The following is a 21,268-nucleotide window of genomic DNA, read 5'->3' on the forward strand; positions in this document are numbered from 1 at the left end:
ACTCACAGACTAGGTCACAAACTGAACCATCCTCTTCATGTGCCCATAACTCTGGATCAAAGAATGGCACTGAGCTTGCCGTTGTCAGCTGTGACAAGTGCTTCAAGGTCAGTCTCCCCCTGTTGTCATGGCTGAGCTCAGACCGCGGTAGCATCGTTAGTCACCATCAGTGAAATATGCTATTTCTGTATATGTGGTTCGGAGGGTGCTTCTAGCTCTGGGTGGCTGAGGAACTGATGCAGTGTGGAGTCCAGACTTACTAGTTTCCAACCTTGATGAGACCACCTCAAAGGTGAGGGGCAGCTCCTGAGGCCAAAAGAGACTTCAGATAACCAAAGTCCTCCAGGGCTTGTGAGAAAAGAAGTCATGCTGATCCTAAGACAAAAGGCTGTGCTTGCTAAAGGTAGAGTGAGGATTCAGGACTCAATGTTTGGTAAACCAGGATGGAGGCATCCAAAGCGGGGTGAGCAAAAGCGTTTTCAGAAGCAAAACCTCAAGTAGCAAGAAGGCTGCTGCTGCCCCATCTTCAAGGGCTGGCTGCCACAGACCCACCGCAGGTTGTCGGAAGACTCCTACTTTAAGCGCTGCCAATATGGAGGCCTAAGGGAGTTTAAAGCTCGCCTCGTGAGCTTCTCTGGTGGCCTGCTTGTAGCCCTGTGGGTCCTGGGCCACCCCCAGAGACTCAGTCCCTTCCAGCAGCCCCTCTGTTATGCCTTCCTTCCAGCTCCTGCTCTAACCAGCTGAGAGGCCAGCTCAGGTCAACATGGGTGTCAGGATGGCTTGTCCTGCTCCTAACTTAAGAGAGAGCTCTGTAAACGCCACTGGCTGTTGGAGAGCCTTTCTTGGCAGAAATCCTCGTGCTAGAAATGGCTTGTCAAGGCCTATCACAGGATCCGTCTTGATGTTTTAAAACCTTTTGGGAAGCACTGTTACGTACGTGATGCTCTGCTTCAGATAAAGGGGTCATCCTGAAGAAATATAGTTCAAACTTACATTTGGTCCGTGTTTTAGAGTCCAGTCCCAAATGATACGTTTTCAATGGAATCTAGAAACCTGCTGTCCAGTTTCAGGCTCACGTCCTATTGGATCACTCATTCTGTCTGAAGGCTTTTGCTTGTTTTATTTCCCACACCTGCTTTGATCTGCCCGGGTTGCCATTTGTTTCTGTCTTTGAATGTTTTCATTAATGATAAATTATTGAAAAGGCTTAAAGCATCTTAGTATGCTCAGTTCCTAAGATAATCTCATGACGCATAGTACGCCATTCCAGGGTCAGTTTTTCACCATGGCTTTTGTCCCAGGGTTGTGGACTTTGCCAAGGTGTTTGTTCTCCCTCATGGCAGCAGAGGGGGCCACCCTGTGTCAGACAGAAACAAATACTTCCAGAGCAACATTCTTTGCAGGTAGGAATCACCTGCTTTATTCCTTTCCGGGCAGCAAAATATTGATGGCAGCACAGTGAGTCCATCAGGTGGGGTCCTCAACTTAGAACTTTTCAGAATTAAGATTTGATAGTATGAGTGAACTCGGGCTCTGAAGTTTTCACTGTATTTTTTTCATTTATGTATAGTCTTTTTGTTCCCAGAGTAGACTAGATGTGGATGATGTAAATAAGATGTGGTCTCTGCCCTCAGAGAGCTCACAAGCCAATAGGAGAGAAAGATAGGACACAGGATGGTAACTTTTGTTTTGTTTTGTTTTGTTTTTTTGACTGTGTTGGGTCTTCGTTGCTGCGCGCGGGCTTTCTCTAGTTGCGGCGAGCAGGGGCTACTCTTCATTGCGGTGTGCGGGCTTCTCATTGCGGTGGTTTCTCTTGTTGCGGAGCACGGGCTCTGGAGCGCAGGCTCAGTAGTTGTGGCGCACGCGCTTCGTTGCTCCGCGGCACGTGGGATCTTCCCCGGACCAGGGCTCGAACCCATGTCCCCTGCATTGGCAGGTGGATTCTTAACCACTGCGCCACCAGGGAAACCCCTGGTAAGTGTTTTGATGAATTTGCATGTGATCTCGTTGGGACTCCAAGGAGGAGGGATTTCAACTTGGGGAGGCAGTTCTGACACACTTCCCCAGGGGAGCTGAATCTTGAAATAAGCATTTGCCCAACAGGGTCGGGGTGGGACGTTCCATAAAGAAGGGGCAAGGAATTAAAAAGGAATGAATCTGGGGGGCCGAGCGAGGGGGACAACATCAAAGAAACTCGGTGAGGCCAGCAGGAGCAGATGATGGGGGACTTTTTGTCAGTAGTTGGGAGGCCCTGAAGTATTTGAAGCAAAAGAGGGGCATGCACTGAACTGTACAGTTATGTATGGTTAAAATAGTATGTTTTATATTATGTGACTTTTACCACAATAAAAAAAATTTTTTTAAGTGACATGCTCTGATTTCTGGGCTTTTTTTTTTTTTTTAAGAAAAATTAATATGGCAGCAGAGTTATAGATGGGCTAGGGAGATGTGGAATGGAGACAGAGACCAGTTCGAAGGTGATTGTAATCTCCAGGAAGATGCTGGGGAGGACCTAGATCGGGCCAGAGCTGGAGGGGAGGCACCTAAGAGATTTTAAAAGGATCCACGTAGCCATGAGTCAGCAAGACTGAGGGCCGACTCTCAGACTTTGTGGATGAATTATGGTATAATTCGTAGTGGTGGCAGATCTCGTCTTTTTTAATTTCAGCTTTACTGAGGGATAATTGACGTATAAAATTATAAGATATTTAAAGTGTACGTTGTGGAGATTTGGTACACATATACATTAGGCAAGCGCTCCCCCCATCTAGGTAATGAACACACCCATCACCTCACATATTTATCTTTTTTTGCGTGTGAGAACATGATACGGTGCTGTCAGCCATAGTCACCATGTTTTATGTTAGATCCTCAGACCTTATTCATCTTGTAGCTGAAAGTTCGGGCACTCGTACCAACCTCTCCCTATTTCCTGCCAACTCCCAGCTCCTGCAACTACTTTTCTACTCTCTGTTTCTCTGAGTTTTGTTTTTTTTTTTAGAATCCACATATAGGTGATACAATGCAGAATTTGATTTTCTCTGTCTGGATTATTTCACTTAGCATGATGCCTCAAGTGTTTTTTTTCACTCAAAAATAGTTATATTATTTCCATGTCAATCAATATGCAACTTGAAGTCACTTTAAATGCCTGCATCCTACTCTGGGTACATATGTACCGTAATTAACCTCATCACTTTTTCCTTGGAGCCATTTAGTTTCATTGTTTTTTACTAAACAACACTGTCTTAAGTGTCAAGTTTGGAATTTGATTTTACCCTACTTACCAGCTCAGAAGTAAGTTGTTGCTGTCTTGTGGTTGCTGGCTGATGACACAAGACTCCTGGATCAGAGACAAGGGACTTTATTACCTACAGCACAACATACAGCAGGAGTATCAGCGTGGCATTGGTTCCATTGGCCCCCAAACCCCACGGCAGTGATTTCATGGACCCAGATGGATGCTGTGCTTGCGGTGGGTTGGCATTACAGCTGAGGAATATCGAGCTTAGGGAATCTACTTCTGCTGGGTAACCAGTAAGCAAGTCCGCTCTTTGCGCCGGGAGGAGACATTACCTCATCCTTCAAGGTCACTTGTTTTAAGCGCAAGTCTGAGAAATGGCCTGGGTAAAGAGTGGTAAGGATTTTGCATTCTTGTCATACCCAGCAAGGTGTGCAGGAGCACGAGAGAACGGTGAAGGACTGTCTCTGAACAATAAGCATCCTTTCCTATACATTTAAAAATATCTTTAGGAGGGAATTCCCTGGTAGTCCAGTGGTTAGGACTTGGCATTTTCACTGCCGAGGGCCCGGGTTCAATTCCTGGTCAGGGAATTAAGATCCCGCAAGCTGCTCAGCACGACCCCCCCCCCCCAAAAAAAAGGATGGAAAAATATCTTTAGGGTAAATACAGAGGAATGAAATCACTCAACCAAAGAGTTTGCACTGCTGTAGACATTCTGTACTTGTTACCAGATGACCTTCTAGAAACTTCCTCTTGCAGGTTTGCTTTCTCAGTCGTGTTCTGTAAAATGACTGTTGCGTTTCCCATGTTGGCCCAGGAGTGACTTCCTCTCATCTGAGCGCTCAGGCCCATGTTGGCGTTCTCCGCTTTTCCAGGGATGTGTCTCATTGTATTAACAGGGGGGATATTTTAGCAGAGCCATTTCCTGATTGGTGTCAAGCTGAAAATAGATTGCTTGCCCCAGGTTGGTGGGAACAGAAATGCTAAGATAAGCAACAGCGTCTCCTCCCCACAGCCTACCCTGCCTGTAGCAGGTCAAGTCTCTTCCTATTCAGGAGACCCAGGGCTCTGTTTTCTCATTTGATCTAACAGTGCAGACAGGTGGTATGTTGTATCTGTGCGCTTGTAGGTGAATTTTAATGACATTTCAAGGCATCCTGAAAAACAAAATAATTCTTCGGATTGCTTTTGTCAAATAATAAAAATATTTGACATAAATCTCATTGGGAACAGATGTGGAAATACGCAATTCTTACTTTTTTACTATCCTTCCCTGGGGGCTCTTGGTCTATGCCAATCTGAATTTTATTGCTGAAAGTGCTCGCTCTTTTCCGGGTGTGTTGTCTTTAATACATAGGAAAACTTCGGGCGAGGAGGACCCTGGAGCAGTAGCTAACACTGCTAAAATCAAGACTGAACCATCAGAGAGTTACATCAGGACGGAAGGTTTGTCCTTGGATCAAAGCCTCCCCTGGGCGAGGACTCTGGTACATGCGTCCTGGTAGTGGCTGCAGTGGTCTGGGCCATATGGGAAATTCTGCTGTTATCACAGACTCTTCCCATGACTTTGGTATATTCACTTCTTTCTGGTTTCCTCTTCTGTCAAATGAGCATGGGAATCTCTGACCCTGACCTCAATTAGAGAACCACCTTAGAAGCCCTGGCTTTTATTGATGTGTGTGAGACTCAAGTGTAGATCCTCAGGCACATTGTGTATTCCACGGGCTGCCCCCTCCTTAATCCACCCCCTACACCCAGGCCCCCCGCCAGCAGTGACTCTCCATGGTTTGCCGTGCGCGTCCTGGCACATCAGGACAAATCATTTGACATACCTGTTGGCCATGTGTGGTATCTCCTTAACGTGGATAAGCTGGGTGCTCTGCAGGGAAGAGACCCTGAGGACTGTGCCCTCCAGGTGGTTTATTTGTGTCCGCCCACCAGGGAAGCACATCCTTTCCTATTGAAATGTTTGAAGGAAAAGTCCGTAGTACCTAAAGAGCCACGTTTGAAGAAAATTGGCCCTAACTTCCTTCCTGATCTTGCGGTAATGTCCATAAAGAATGTTCTCCAGGCAGGAAGAGTCAGTCATTGTTATGGACTGAATGTTTCTGTCCCCCCCCCCCCCCCCGCCCCTAATACTCATACATTAGAGCCCTAACTCCCCATGTGACTGTATTTGGAGATAGAGCCTGAGAGGAAGTGAAAAAGGTTAAATGAGGTCACAGGGTAGGGCCCTAATCTGACAAGGTTGGTGCCTTTATAAGAAGGAGAGATAGCAGTGCTTTCTCTCTCCACCTTGTAAGACCACAGCAAAAAGGCATCTGTCTGCAAATCAGAAAGAGAGTTCTCACCGGAACTGTAACCTGCCGGACCTTGATCTGGGGCTTCTAATGTTCAGAACTGTGAGAAAAGACGTTTCTGTTGTTGAAGCCACACAGGTTGTGGTATTTTGTCATGGCAGCCGGAGCAGCCCTGGCAAAGTCATGTAAACACTCCAGAAACAGCCACCATGACTGGGCAGGAGGGAATCCAGTCACCTTCCAAGACTGGCATTTCACCCTGACTGGTCTCAAACCAGTCCTCTCGAATCTTTTCTTGGGAAAGCACAAATGCTAGGTGAGCCAAAAAAAACAACAAAAAAAGGTGATGATGCGGGCTCGAAGTTTTTGTTCTTAGCCGTGCTGAGCTATTTTTCCATTTTTCTATGAAACATATGCAGATCCCAGCTACCCAGATGCTCATCAGACTCTTTAGGAAGTAACTGCTGGGTCATCTGCCTTCAGATCTAGACGTTAAAGTTTTCGGAAAGGGGATAAATCATATTTACCTTGAAGCCGTGAACCTGGCATTACTATTTATGGTCGATAAACATTAGTTGCAAGATGAATAAATCCATGAATGAATGAATGAATGGGCAGTAAATGGAATGTAAACTGACTATAGTGTCTGGTCAGTTTTCCAGATCATTCCACATTTCTTCTATATTCGCAATAACCTTTTTTACCCAAGGTTTTTTATACATTTCTTTTCAAATAGCCTAAAGATGCCTGACCAGGATACCTTCGTCGAGTTCCAATCTGTAAAGGAATGAAAATGTAGAAGCAGGCATCTCAGGGGCCATCCTTCTTAAATACACAGTGTGTTCCACTGGATCTCTACATATGGATGGCTTCCTTGGTCCCCATGTCACAGTTGAGATATTCAGATCATTTAAGTCAGCTTGCTATGTTTAAAAGGGATTGCAAGGCTCTGTGCTAAGCTCAAGAAGCTACTTCTTCTTTTTGCAGATATCAGAATACCCAACTCACAAGGTAGTAAACTGATAGTTGTATTTCCCTTTCTATATATGTTGTAAGTCTACGGTAGGCTTTCCAGGGCTGATATCCTGATTCAATAATCTTTCAGCTGTGCAGCTTTTTTAAAAAGCTGTTTTCCAGATGGTTTCTGCCCCTCTAGGCATAACATCTGCTTCCCAGTCAGCCAGAAATGGGAAGGGCACATCTTTGGCCTATACCTCCTTGGCCAGAACTCCACAGTGTAGCTCCCCTTAGATGCAAGAACAAGAAGAACTCCACAGTGTAGCTCCCCTCAGATGCAAGAACAAGAAGAACTCCACAGTGTAGCTCCCCTTAGATGCAAGAACAAGAAGAACTCCACAGTGTAGCTCCCCTTAGATGCAAGAACAAGAAGAATGCAAGGAAGGGCTTGGTTGAGAATGTGTGTTAACTGAACCAACCTCCACTGTCTTCCGCACAATCTCCAGGAAGAAGAGGAAGCTTTTGGAGAATCCCAAATGAGACTTGGAGACAGGGAGATAAGAGTGGCTTCTGAGATGCAGCAACAAGAGATTATGGGCATTCCCTTCTCAGCCATTTTAAATAAGTTCCACGGAAGCCCAAGTCTGTGTCACCTTGTTCCAACCTAAACAGCCAACCCAGGATTAGGTGTCTGTCCCGACGTGAACTAATCATGATCAGGGGGCCTGCTAGCTGAGGGTCAGAGTTGGACGGTTCATTCGTGGGATCACGGGGTCACCCGATGAATTGATGGCTATTCTCAGAGAAGGAGGCTCATTTTGAGTCAGGGAGCCAGCCAGGGGGCCCACCTAACCTTGAGGGGGTGAATGGGAATGGCAAGCAGCTTCTTCCAAGATTGCTTCCTGAGGATACCGATGGCCCCTAGTATCCTCCTGAGGTGGTTTTAGGGATCTTGAAGAACAGAGCTCTGGTCTTAGCATCCAAAAACAAGCTCACATCCCAGCTCTGGCCAATGACTTTGGGCAGCTCATTCCTTAGACCTCCGTTATCTCCTGCATGAAGTTAAGACTAGAAATACCCATGGATAGAAATGGAATAAGCACCCTCTGACAGGCCGAAAGCTTTGTGGACAGGGAAGGTGTTGTTATGATTTCCAGAACAGTGCCAAGTTGTGACTGCCTTTGCCAGCCATTGATATGTTTCATGTCACTGAATGTGATCTCACGAGAACACAGGCCATTAATATTTACAAAAGGAACCTTCCTTCCCACAACCCGTCTTCAGTTTTTCCAGGCCTTCTGTCACTTCTCACCAGCCATGTCCTCTTTCAGGAGTGGATGGGGAGAGATACATTTGTGTCTAGAGCGTGCGTCTGCTGGAACCAAGAGCTGTGTGTCATCATTTGTAGTGTATGTGAGTAGAGGAGGCAAAACCTGATCTTCCCCTGCTCATTGGAGCTCACACAGAACCCAAAGGGTTAAAGCAATGTTCCAAGGAGCTGCACACAAAAGTATCTCACAGGCTGTCTGGTGAGATAGTCACTTGACCACGTTACATTCAATGAGGTTATGGTCCCACATGCATCCTCTTCTCCTTGGGAGAAGGTGCATAAAATATAAATAAATGATCAGGTTACAGAATGAACTCTGAATGACCAATTTTGGCTCAAGGAAAGGCCTTCTCCTGCCTCACAGTTCCCCGACGATAAATCTTTCAGCAGCAGGTTGATCCTTTTCAGAAACAGACTGTCTAGCAATGTTTCCACCTCCTGCCCCCATCAGGATGGAGTGAGTACGAGGCGGAGGTCTGGACGCACAGACAACCCGCCGCAGACTCATGCCTGGGACAGCTTTCCTCTCTCAAGGGCTGACTGGTCGATACTCTGGCTGCTGCTGGGAGGGAGGGGAAAGGGAACAGGTTGCGATGTCGCTGATAACAGTGAACGCCATAGACCGTCTGCAGAAGGGAGCCGCTGATCTGTGTCCCAGAGAAGGAAGCTCCGAGGTTGAAGGGGCCGGACCCAGCACCACCACTAGAAAGAATGGCAACGTCCTTGCAAATGTTTCCAGCCCCTTAGTTTTCCCTTGGGGTAGATTATTTAAAGTCTGTCATGAGTCTTTGCAAATTCATAACTTGCATGTGCTCATTTTCCCTGGGTCCATCTGTGCCCATGGGAAAAGGAATATAAAGGAAGGAGGGATGCTTTGGTGACAAGATGCTTAGGGTTGATGGGGGAGGGGGGAGGAGGACCCAAACTTATGAAGCTGCTACTCTGACCAGAAATGGAAACCACCCCTTCCAATCAGCATGTTGTTTTTGATAAAGAAATAAGACAAGGTTGCTGTCCTTTGTCTTGTTTCTCTGGCCCCCTTGGTGTTTGCTTTTCTCTCCAAATGAGGTGGGGCCAGAGTGCATTAACGTGGCCAGTGAGCCCCTACCCAGTGCCGCCAGCTCTTGCCTCCGTGGGAAGTTTTCACGTTGGATCCGGCTGCTGGCCTTCTGTGCCCTAAAGGCTAACTCTGCAGCCTGATGGGCCGGCCACTTGCCGCTTAAACCTCAGCCATCCTGAGACTCAAGTTCTTTCTGCTCCCACCTGGCTTGCTGGTCTGCACTCCCCTGGGTTATTGACAGGGTCCTGGATGGCCCTACTGTATCTCTGTGTGAATTACCGAAGGCTCCCAGCTCTTGGCAGACCGACTAGAAAGCATCCCTCTTCGGACTGAGGCAGCTGAGCCAGGGCACACGGCCAGCACGTGGCACGCAGGCTGGTCCTCAGCCCCCAGGTGCACCCCTGCACTGCACGTGGATGCACGCCGTGGCCCTGATTGGTGGCAACACCTTTCTCTTTGCCCTCCAGCCCAAGTGTCACCGAGAGGTCGGCCAGGGGGCAAGTCAGGCAGTGCTTACTCTCCAGGCTCCTTTGACTCCTGTCAGGGGACTGCCACATCCTGGCACGCACAGGGATAGCTCAGCTCTTGTCACAGAGGCTTTCATCTCATTCATTCACTCAGTAAATACTCAGTGAACATCTTCCAAGATGCTCATCACACCACCCCATAACCATGCACCAACTCTTTACCAAGACGCACATGTGGCCCCCAAATACCCGTGAACCTGATATATTGTACTTGTTAATCTAAAGACCAGGAATGCTGTTGCAAAATGCTTTACCTTTATACCTAAATGTATACTTGTGTTTTCTCCAAGTGCTCCCTACTTAGCAGACCACAGAAGGCCAGTGCACAGTAGTCTGATGCATTGCTTGGAGTATGCGTCATCCGTGGGCCCTCCTGGATTCACGGCAGCTATGCGGTCCCCTTGGGGGCCAGGCTACCTCTGGTGAAACTTCATTTCGGCACAGGTGTTGGTGACATGGTCGAGTCCTGTAGTGAGAGATTCAGTTGCTCCTTGCCTTGGTGGCCGGTCTACACAGCTTCATGAGGGGAAAGGTGGGAGAGTTTCTGTCCCACCACTTAGCTACAGAAGGAAGACTAAATCCTAGCACCTGGAACCTTCAGTCAAGTCACACTTTTCTCTGTCCCTTGGTATATAGGAAATGTTGGAGACTGAAACATACTCTAAGAAAAGATAAGGCTTGCTTCCTAGATATCTTTTGGCAAAAAGGGTTATTGAAAGTCTAGTGTCGTTGGTCGAGGGAAAAGTCCTCAAATCAGACTTCTGGGTTCAAATCCCAACTCAGCCATTTCCTAGGTATGTGTCGTAGTCTGCTTGAGCTGCCATATGAAAATACCATAGGCTGGATGGCAACTTATGGTAAACAACAAATTTATTTCTCACAGTTCTGAGATCAAGATGGACAGGTTCTGGTGAAGTTCTTCTTCCTGGCTTGTAGATGGTTGTTTTCTCATTGTGTCCTCACATGGAAGAGAGAGAGAGAGACAGAGAGGGAGAGGGGGAGAGAACTAGTGCTCTGGTGTCTCTTCTTACAACGGCACTAATCCCACCATAAGGGCCTCATCCTCATGATCTCACATAACCCTAACTACCTCCCAAAGGCCCCATCACCACATACCATCACGTTGGGTGTTAGGGCTTTAACACATGAATTTCAGGGGGACATAAACATTCTGTCTGTAATATTCTACCCCAGCTCCTCAAAATCACAACCTTTTCACATGCAAAATACATTCCTTCCACCCCAATAGCCCCCAAAGTCTTACCTCCTTCCAGCATCCACTCTAAAGTCTAATGCCCAAAGTCTCACCTAAATGTCACCTAAACCAGATAAGGGTAAGACCCCAGGCATAATTCATCTTGAGGTGAAATTCTTCTCCAGGGACTTCCCTGGCGGTCCAGTGGTTAAGACTCTGCACTTCCAATGCAGGGGGTGCAGGTTCCATCCCTGGTCAGGGAGCGAACTGAGATCCCACATGCCGCGTGCTGAGGACAAAAAAAAAAAAAGAAAAAAAATTCTTTTCCATTGTGAACCTGTGAAACCAGACAAGTTACATGCATCCACAATACATTGGTGGGACAGGAAGAAGATAGACATTCCCTTTTCAAAAGGGAGAAACTAGAAGGAAGAAGTGGCTGACAGGTCCCAAACAGGTTCAAAACCTAGCAAGGCAAATTCATTAGCTCTTAAAGCTCGAGCATAATCCTCTTTGGTTTGATCCTTCACTCCAGCCCACGGGAGAGGCAGCGTCGCCTCCAGGGATCAGTGGAGTAAGCCCACACACGTGGCAATCTGCGAGGGTGCAGCTGGGTGGCAATCCTGATCTTTGAAACTGACGTAAAGGCAGCCTTGCCCCCCAACCCCAGGACAATATGAACCTGACATTGTACCTATGGAAACCAAGAAAACTTTCTGGGCTTATGTGTGATTGGAGCAAGTAATGCTACCTGCACTAGAAGCACTTCTGAACCAGTTAAAAATACACATCCGAGGCCCCCCACAAAAAGCACTGTAGCGGCCCCTATTGGGCAAGAGACCCGGGAATCTGCATTTTTAACTCAGCTCATTCTGATGTACCCTAGATGCTGAGAACCACCGCCACCAGGGAACTCAGCACAGGATACTGAGTCATTATTTCCCTCCCTATGTTTTATTAAATTTATTTGTATGTGCTTTAACGTTATTGCCCCATGTGAGTTTCTGTTAGCGTTTTATCCCTCTTGTGTTCCTCTAGTTGTATATCTTTTTCCTTCAGGGTGGGGTTCAGGGCAGTTTTCTGCTTTGGTTACTGCTACCGACCACATCATCCCCTTGCTACCCTCAACCGTAACAGACAGCCCTGCCCGCTCCCTCCTGATTTATCCTGTATTGTGTTACCTTCTCAACCCCCCCCACACACTTCTTGGCGATTTAAGGAGCTGTTTTTATTGTTTCTAGCGCCAACACATCTGTCATATATTTACCTCCAACTTAAAAACATTGGAGAATCACCGGTTACTTAGCGCAAAGTGATGTCTGCCCTAGATGACCATTTCTTTTGTAACTGGCTCTCACTCAGTGAGACTGGATATCTTGGGCTTCTCCTTTCCCACTCCCACTGCCATTTCAATCAGACCCTTGAACTCAGAGTATACAGAGATGCTCTCAGCCTAGGTTTGTATATATAATGACTTCATTTTGTGACTCAAGGTAAACTTTGTGGTTCATTCACAGTTTCTCATTTTTTAAATTAATTTTTGTTGGAGTGTAGGTGATTTACAATGTTGTGTTAGTTTCTGCTGTACACCAAAGTGAACCAGTTATACATATACCTGTACATATATCCACTCTTTTTTAGATTATTTTCCCATATAGGTCATTACAGAATTTTGAGCAGAGTTCCCTGTGCTATACAGTAGGTCCTTATTAGTTATCTATTTTTTATATAGTAGAGTGTATATGTCAATCCTAATCTCCCAATTTCTCATTTTTGTAGACTACTCTTCCTCCATGAACACAGAAAATTAAGCCGTGGTTATAACTGAGGAAATGATATAGTGCAAAGTGTGTTAACAGCAGGCGGTAAATAGATTGGTAAGAATCGGTCTGCCCCTATCGGAATTGTATCGATAGTGAGAGTCTTACTAGTCAGAAATAGAAATCAAGTTGATTTAACCTAAACAAATGAGGAATTTGCTGGAGGACATCAGAGAGCTCCCGGGTTTTCAGACTCAGAGCATAGGTAGGAACCAAAGGGGTCCGGATAGCTGGTCCTCATACAGGATGCGGTCAGGGCAGGAGACTGGTGAGGGTGCTGGGCGGTGCCCCTGTGGCCGGTCCCTTCCAGATTCAGAGCCCCAGGCAGAGGTTCTGATCAGTTGAGTTCTACCACATGTCCACTGCCCCCTCTCCTCCCCCCCACACACAGGGACCCTCCCGTAGAACCCCCATAGTGGAAGGTGAGCCTTCCTCTTGTCCCCCATGGTTCCTCCAAAATACTAAGAAGATTTGAATGTTGTGTAGCTTTATGGCAAAAGGCCACCCCAGGTATCATTCACATGCCCCTATCTCCACTGCAATAATCCGTCAGTTACTGAGGACATCTGTTTTTTTTCAGGCACTGGGCTAGATGCTCCATGTGTAGAATCTCTAGTCGTTACCACAACCCTGTGAAGTAAATAGCAGGAAGTACTTTTTTTTACAGTTGAAGACACTGAGGCTTGAAGAGGTTAAGTAACTTGCCTGTGGCCAGACAGGTGGTAAGAGATGAACCCAGAATGATCTGACCCCAGAACTTGTGGCCTGTCCACTCCATCAAATTGCCGCCTCTATGTATTATTTTCACCTAAATTCTTTTCTCCATATCCCAAGTAGTTTATGCAGATGGAACTTGTTTCTAAACTATTATGTCCGCATCTGAATAATAGAGGGTATTGACAGATTTCTCTCTAAGGTTTTCATCTGTGTCATTCTGTGTTTCTAGAACTATATTCTGTTGGTTACCGTTTTAAAATGGCATTGAGTGCATAAGTGCAGAGAAGGTTTGGATGATGCTGGTGGAACCCTTATCAGTGTCAAGTGTGACACCATTTTCTCTAGCCTTATGCAGCCTTCCCCAGAAGATCGTACCTCACCTCCCAAATCAGGTCCCTGAAATCTATTTGGAAATGAACCACAGGCCTGAATCCCCGTGGAAGTGGCTGCTGAACATACAGTCCCTGCTGTCTGGTTGGTGACATGCTAATAATCACCCTTTCTTTTTCTAAATGAATACTTCTCAGCGGAGACTCAAAGGAACTTTTTCAAAGAAGACAGTGTACGTGTTCACGCCACTTTAATGTGGACAAAGTTGGGAGGTGGGCGTCATTCAAGTAATCACCCCTGATGCTCTCTCGGGCACATGTGGTTTTAACTAGAAACTAAAGCTCCCTGTACACTTTTCAGAACCATGTCTCTGGCTTTGGTCTGGAACTCCTGTCTGGAACAGCAACTAGTATCAGAGCATTAAAACGCATATGCTCTGGGTGTGTTTCTTCCTCATGAGGGGTGGTTTGTAATTCATTCATTTAATTGTGCTGTAAGTGGACATTTATGGAGGACCTGCTTGGGGCCAGCAAGTATATCAGTGTTGAGCTTTTACTTACAAAAAAGACAAAATCCTCAGCAGGGGGTGTAGGGGTGTGGCTGGGGGAAAGTAGACATTAAAACGTAATGAAAATGCAGGGTGATGGCAATATGTTATGAACGCCTGAAGAATGTATTAGAGGAGCACAGAGAAGGGAATGACTAGATGTTTGGGGGTAAAGGTGAACAAAAAATCATAGAAGTTGCGTTTGAGTGGAGTTGTAATGAAACAATTTAACTGGAACATTAAGTGGGAGTTTATTTGTAGGCTGAAGGGCAAAAGTTTGCAACTTTTAAGACATACAGAGTTCAGGATGACTGTGAATTACATAGGCAGGGAGTAATAACAGAGTGAAAGGAGAATTTGAAAAGGAGCTAAAAGAGGCAATGATATGAATAGTCATATATGTCCTGCAAGGGGCTTGGATTACGTTAATAGTGAACCACTGAAGGTTTTCACCTGGAGAGGGACGTGATCAGATTGTATTTTAGAAAGACCACTCTGTCGACAGAATAATGAATTAGAGCGAGAAGGGGACAGGAGACTTTACAGATAGCCAGATTACAGGTACAATTTTACCACTTTGGAAAGAATTTATGGAGGAATGAGAAGACATCGTTTTTCACAGTCTCCTTAAAAATATGAAGCCCGTAAGGATCTGATAGGAAAATGTGTAGTATTTTCATTAGGAAATAATTGCAGTGCTTATTTTCTTTTACTGGCCTGAAATCTTAAAAAAAAAGAAAAAGGACAGTAAGCCAGTCCAGTATATCTTGACTTTTTAGAACATAAATTTTATATAGCATGAGCCAGATTTTGTTCTCTAACCCATAAAATGATTAACAACAAAATCCTTGGTTATGGATAATTAATAAGTTATTAAAGAATACTAATTCCTAACAGAAAGCTTTTACACTGGTTGTCCACGCCCTGGAAGTACTTATTTCCCATTCAACGCTATATTTAAGGACCACTTTCAAACATCTATCATGTATCATTGAAGTAGATTGGAAGATGTGAGTGTGGACTGCATTAAGACATGTCAAAATGAAGAAGTGTTTTAGTAAGCTGTTCTATTTCTAATACAAGCCAGCGAAAAAAACAATGAGCCAGTCTCCAGTGTTAAGATGGGAAAATATGAAAACCATCCCAGCTTACTCCACTCATCACCATGGTTTCATCATCTATTACACAGTAAAACAAACACAGCCACTGACTATAACCCTTAATGAGCATATGTGACTCTGATAATATTTATCGGGTTTATTTGTTTGAGGCCAACTGAAATGAAAAGAAAACAGTGCAGCGTTGGGTCATTAGTCTCTTCTGACGTGTGCTGTAATTCTAAGGAAAACATTAGTAGCCTATTTTTAACCAGTACCTTCGTCCACTGAAGCGATAATGGCCCAAGGAATAATCCCTGGGATGGAAAACAGAAATTCCCAGAATTAAATGTTTTTGCTCATCTGTTCTATGGTCATAGGAATTCTATCAGCATCATCATTTCTCATCAACATCGAGAAATGTTTTACAATCAGACCATTATGCAATCCTCCCCAACTGGGCTGCCATTCATCTTCATCTCTCCTAAGTCAGGATCCTCCCAGCCAAAAGAAATGAAAAATATCACCTCCTCCAGGAAGCCTCTCTTTCCCTGGTAAACATTATCACATGCACTTGACATTATTTTCACTTCCATAATCTGTTTATTCTGTGTTCTTTCCCATACTCAAATATGTTAGTTAAAAAACTCATACAGAAATAATAGGAGTGAGACATTGTTCTAGACTTCACAGGGCTGGTGTATGTGGAAGGTGGCGGATAGATGAAAAAAGGTACTTCCCTGCAGGGTACAAACCCAGCAGGGGGGACAAGGCAGATGAGTAGGATCTAAACGTGGTCTTCAGTCTTGTTTCAGCTCAGCATCTGAGCAGAAGGCAGCCCCCTGCCACCAAGCCCGGGGACCCACTGGTTGACAGAGTGTGTACGGACCTGACGTGCTGGCCACAGCCTAGGCTGGAGGGGTGGAAGGAGAGGAGGTCTGGGGAGGTGTTTGAAAACTCTCAGGAGGAATTGGTGATTCAAAGCAGGGCCTTTGGAATAAATAAAGCAGACAGGAGTTAAAGCATGGGACCTTCTCTCTGTGTGATTTTGATGAGTTACATAATCATTTTGAAGCCTATATGATGTTATCACTAAGTGAGATACTGTGAAAAGACTTATATTATATTATTCCAGGTTATAAGTTCTCAATACAGGGCATTTATTGTTCTTGTCACTATGATTTTATGCTTCTCAGAGAGTGTGTCCCCCCCATTCTTTGCCCCAGTGAGGAATCGTTTCATTAAACTGTGAAATGTCTCCCAAGAAAAGCACAGTATATGTGGGGAGTTCAGAAGAAAAGGAATCCTATGATTTTGGAGCAGGGGATCAGAGCAGGCTTCGTGGAAGAGATGCCACTACACCTGGTTTGTAAGGGTCAGGTATGAGTCGAGGAAGCAGTGATCAGGAGACAGACTGTCCAACCATGAGCCCAGTGATAAATGGGGAACATTTCCATACTTCCTTCTTGGGGCTCCAACGAGAATTACAGGCATTTGCTGGATAGTCCCACTGGAAATGGTAAGCTTCTTAGAGCAGGAACCATAATTCTACATTTTATATATTATCCCCTCAGAGGAGCCAATAGAAATAAAATAAGTACTTTTGTTGATGTTCTGAGGCCTATGTGGAAGCCATTCTTATAACTGAGAGGTTAATTGAAACACTTTGAAACCTCTCTCTCTCTCTCTCTCTCTCTCTCTCTCTCTCAAGAACAGAAAAGGAAGCTTGGAGAAAGCTGGGGTGGATCCAAGGAGTAGGATGCCACCCTCTTGTTCTAGATGGTTTAACTTGTGTGAGCTCCGTCTCTGCTCCCTAAAGAGCTGGGTATGTGTAATAGAATCATGGTGTTTTGGGTTTATTCATTTTTTTGTCATTCATTGGTAAATTCTTTTATTTTCTTTGTAAAATTTCCAGCATGTTTTCAGCTGTGCAAAGAGGCAACCATGAGAAGTTGTTTGGTTTGAACGTGAGCACAAGTGTTAAAGTCTAAGAGCGCCGTGGATGTGATGTGGTAGGTGGGGCTGAGGCCTTATGGAAGGGCAGATCCCAGGGAAAGGAAGGCAGACTTAATTGCCTCATCACCCCTCCGCCATGTAGAAGATTCTCCTTCTAGGGCTAACAGGTTCTGGGCTTCGTTTTTCTAAAAGAAGATGTGCTTTCCTTGAAGGCATCTTTTGTAGAAGGGACTAAGCTACTGAGAAAATAACATCACAAAGAGATGTTTCAACAAAACTGATTTTATTTGTACCCTTTTTATAGATTCCATGTAGAAGCGATATCATATGGTATTTGTCTTTCTCTGTCTGACTTACTTCCGTCAGTATGATAATCTCTAGGTCCATCCATGTTGCTGCAAATGGCATTATTCCATTCTTTTTTATGGCTGAGTAGTATTGCATTGTACATATATATACCACATCTTCTTTATCCATTCATCTGTCGATGGACATTTAGGTTGCTTCCATGTCCTGGCTATTGTAAATAATGCTTCAATGAATGTTGGGGTGCATGTGTCTTTTTGAATTATGGTTTTCTCCAAGTATATGCCCCAAAACAGAAATAGAGTTACAGATATAGAAAACAAACTATGGTTACCGGGAGTAAGAGCGGGGAAGGGATAAATTGGGAGATTGGGATTGACATATATACACTACTATACATAAAATGGATAACTAATAAGAACCTATTGTATAGCACAGGGAACTCTACTCAGTGCTCTGTAATGGCCTACCTGGGAAAAAAATCTTTAAAAGAGTGGATATATGTACAGGTATATGTATAACTGGTTCACTTTGCTGTACAGCAGAAACTAGCACAGCATTGTAAATCAATTACACTCCAATAAATTTTTTTTAAAAAGGCAAAAAAAAAAAAAAAGTAAAATGATACCAAAAAAACCCCCAAACTAATTTTATACAATACTGTAGAACTGGATGGGTCCTAAAATGTGGATACTGATGCTGAGGATAATAATGATGCTAAAGAAATAAAGTACGTGTTTAAAAATATGTTTGTTATAGAGAAAAAAGTAAAAGATTGAGATAAGCATCAAGAATAAAATAAAAATTCCCCATAAGCCTATTATTCTTAGCATTCTTTTATATATCCTGTTTTATAGATAGATAATTAAAGAAACAGAAGAATGCTGAAAATCCTGTTTTTACGACTTGATTTTTTTTTCCAGTTAATATACGACCTTGTCCATAAAAATATTTTTAGCACAGTTTTAATTTTTGTAGAGGTTTTTTGGTTTCCTCCTCAGCATATATCCTCATTTCACCTTTTGTATCCTTATTGATTTGGGGTCAGGCGTGAGGGTGAGGGGGGACTTATTTCCTCTTGTTGAGCCATGACATTGGGTGGAAAGATGCCACTTGCAGTCCTAGGAGTGTGCCCTAAGTGGTTTATATCTGTCAGTGCTTCCACCTTCAGCCCTGTGATCAGTATAATAATGGGAACGAAACAATCTGGGCCAATGAGTGATAACGGATCCCAGGACAAGCGGATATCAGAAGGGCCTTTCTTTCTTTGGATGGTGTCTGAAGTGGTGAAGTTTGTGAAGTTCCCTCAGCCATGTTTTTGTTTTTGTTTTTGAATTAATTAATTAATTTATTTATTTATGGCTGTGTTGGGTCTTCGTTTCTGTGCGAGGGCTTTCTCTAGTTGCGGCGAGCGGGGGCCACTCTTCATCGCAATATGTGGGCCTCTCACTGTCGCGGCCTCTCCCGTTGCAGAGCACAGGCTCCAGACGCGCAGGCTCAGTAGCTATGGCTCACGGGCTTAGTTGCTCCGCGGCATGTGGGATCTTCCCAGACCAGGGCTCGAACCCGTGTTCCCTGCATTAGCAGGCAGATTCTCAACCACTGCGCCACCAGGGAAGCCCCCCTCAGCCATGTTTTGATCACGGAGGGGGAGCCCTGACCTGATGGAGGAAGGCTTCCTCCTGTGGGCCGATGGGATGGGTGCTGGGCGGTGCCCCTACGGCCAGTCACTTCCAGATTCAGAGCCCCAGGCAGAGGTTCTGATTGGTTGTGTTCTGCCACGTGTCCCCTGCCCCCTCTCCTCCCCACACACACATACAGGGACCCTCCCTTAGAACCCCCACAGTGGAAGGTGAGCCTTCCTCTTCTCCCCCATGGTTCCTCCAGAATGCTAAGAAGATATGGATGTTGCGTAGCTTTATGGCAAAAGTCCACCCCAGGTATGATACACATTCCCGTATCCCCACCGCAATAATCCGTCAGTTATTGAGGACATCTGTTTTTTTCAGGCACTGGGCTAGATGCTCCATGTGTAGAATCTCTAGCCATTACCACAACCCTGTGAAGTAGGTATTTACAGGTGAAGAAACTGCTTTTCCCTTGTTCTGAAAAGGCTTCCCTGGAAAGAGTGAGCCAGAGAGGCCTTGTGTGGAAGAGTTCTGGTCATTGAGGGGAGAGGTTTGGCTCTGCAGTGAACCAGACAAAGGCACAGTCACGCTTACTGGCAGTTTAACCCTAGTGAAGTGCTCTCTGTCTATAAAGAGGGGAAAGAAAACATCTGCAAATTGCAGGAATTCCAGAAGTATATTCCAGAGCAAAAGTGTTGTGAGTTAGACGGACAGACACCAAGATAACAGGAGTCAGGGCTGGGGGACCTTGTTAAAATGCAGGTTCCAATTCCAGAGGCTGCAGAGGAAGCCCGAGTTTCTGCATTTGTAGTCCCCACCTCCTGGTGATGCTGACCTGCCGGTTTGTGGAGCACTTGGGTAGTCAGGTTCTAGGTCACGAATGAAGCTGGACCTCATCACCCTTATTTTCGCTCCCTAGAAGCCCTCCCTGCCACCCATGACATGGCACTCCTGGATGTGTTCAGTATTCTGTGTGCTATGTTTGCTCACTGCATAGAGGACAACGCTTAGTCATGGCAGGTGAAGGGGATGCCCCATCGCCTCTGCTTATCCTGTGTAGCTTAACTGGAAACTCCTTCGCCTGGAGCTGAGCTCCTGAGTCAGAAAGCATTGGTGGAATCGTGGCCAAGCCCTGGGTGGAGGGTTTCTGGGGAGGAGAGGTGGGAAACGAGAGGCTCTCGGTGTCACCAGTTCTCACCATTGTTGGATGTTCCCATCTCACTGCACAGGAAACAGCTTCATCTGCAGTTTCCTTCATGAGTACAGGGAGATCAAATCACTCCCCGGGTAGAAGGTAGGAAAGAAGGTGACTTGTTTCCCACTGGCAAGAATTTTCACCTGTGGCCGAGATCCAATCCCAGGGTTCCGCACATTTAAGATGCAGCTGAAGAGCAACAGATTCAGAGTCGGAAGAACTAGATGTCACTCAGGGCTCCCAAATGACCTTCTCATGTCCTTGGACTAGCAACCCAGCTTCCCTGAGACCAGAGTTTTCATCTGTAAAACAGAGATTTTCAAATAGTACAAGCTTTCTAACAACTGTACTGTGAAGAACAGGTGAGAAAATAGGAGAGAACTTTGACAAACAAATAAAACATTATACAATTATAAAGGATTATTGAGACAAGGGTTCTAAAGCAGCTTAGCTACCCAATTGCCTGACTATAGGATTATGTCCTAGACTGTCGAATCTTATTAGGTGGGACCTAAATATACCCGAGGAAGGGGCAAAGCAGAGAGAAAGGTGTGTAAGCTGCTCAGGAAATCTGTCATGTACCCTCCTTTTTCACATGGTGTGGTCACTCCTGCCCCCAAGGTTGGGACGCTAATCAGGACAGCGACAGCCAAGGCCAGACTGCAAATTGTGTGCAGGGTGCACTTAGCTTAAAGGTAAAGACATCTACCCACTTTAACAAGGCACATCCAAGTAAGAGGATGGAGTCCAGTTTCTTCCGTATCATTGATACTAAAAATGAAAATACCCCCCCCCCACACACACACACCCAATCCAATGTAAGGAGGGAAAAGAACAAAGAAAGTATTCACGGCCCACTTCTCCCAAAGAGTTACACCCACTCTGGAAGCCTGCCAGCTTCCTACCATTATTCTTTTCCAGCTCCTTGACCTGAATTAACAAACCCCATGGCCTTATTTTGAAGAGATTGGTGCACAAGCTCTGGATAGGTTTCTTGACATTTTGGGAAGAAGCAGGGAATAGCTCAGAAGCTATGTAGCATACAGAGCAGGAGATCTG

The 21,268-nt window shown here is 45.2% G+C and overlaps 1 protein-coding gene and 1 non-coding gene across 2 annotated transcripts in view; both read left to right on the top strand.

Annotated features, from left to right (window-relative positions):
• SUGCT (succinyl-CoA:glutarate-CoA transferase) overlaps window positions 1-21,268 on the top strand; it is a 775,307-nt gene that overhangs the window by 742,334 nt on the left and 11,705 nt on the right. The window lies entirely within an intron of this gene.
• TRNAE-UUC (transfer RNA glutamic acid (anticodon UUC)) lies at window positions 3,762-3,834 on the top strand. Its single transcript has one exon. It is a non-coding gene; the product is annotated as a tRNA-Glu (tRNA).

Source organism: Globicephala melas, chromosome 9 (genome assembly GCF_963455315.2).
Source record: "Globicephala melas chromosome 9, mGloMel1.2, whole genome shotgun sequence".
Taxonomy (NCBI): Eukaryota; Metazoa; Chordata; class Mammalia; order Artiodactyla; family Delphinidae; genus Globicephala; species Globicephala melas.